Source organism: Trachymyrmex cornetzi, unplaced genomic scaffold, assembly GCF_001594075.2.
Source record: "Trachymyrmex cornetzi isolate Tcor2-1 unplaced genomic scaffold, Tcor1.1 scaffold579, whole genome shotgun sequence".
Taxonomy (NCBI): Eukaryota; Metazoa; Arthropoda; class Insecta; order Hymenoptera; family Formicidae; genus Trachymyrmex; species Trachymyrmex cornetzi.
Window position 1 is genome coordinate 1,752,166 of NW_017299892.1, and position 684 is coordinate 1,752,849.

Below are 684 nucleotides of genomic sequence, written 5' to 3' on the forward strand. Positions count from 1 at the left end.
AAATTATAACTTTTGCGCTCGCCAAAAAAGCTATCTTTTTAGCTCCTCCTTTACAGTTTTCTCCGTCTTTCACTCTTCCAACCACGTCTTCTTTATCTTTCTTCGCTATTTGTACTTGTCTGTGAACGACGATCTGGAACACGAGCAGTAAAAGAACTTCCAAGTACATCCTATAAACGGTAGCAGAAAGAAAAAAGGAGACGATAAATCGCACGTATCCACGTGCTGCGTGCATTTTTATGAAAAATTGAAACAATTTCTAGTCGTTTCTGAACTCGACTGTTCGAAATACGAATTAGAATTTATAAACTCCGGTCTCCCATGAAAATGCGATAGGTTTAGAAAGGTTCTTCTATCACATTACAGCAATATATTCTTAGATAAAAGTACATATCTTTCTTGTAAACGAATTTTTCCAATAGCCTTATAATTTAATTTATTAAAATTGATAGATCTTTCTTCTATATATTCGTTTATTATTAAATAACAAACGGGTCAATTTATTCTATTAAGATACATTATGAAATTATTTAAATGTTATTAAAATAATTTATTTAAATAATAATTCCTTTAGATAATAATTTATTGTATTATTGACCGAAAAAAATTTTACACACATAGCATAACTGTTTGTAAGTGAAGTTATTTTTATTTTACGTATTTTTTTTTAAATAAAAATTTGTA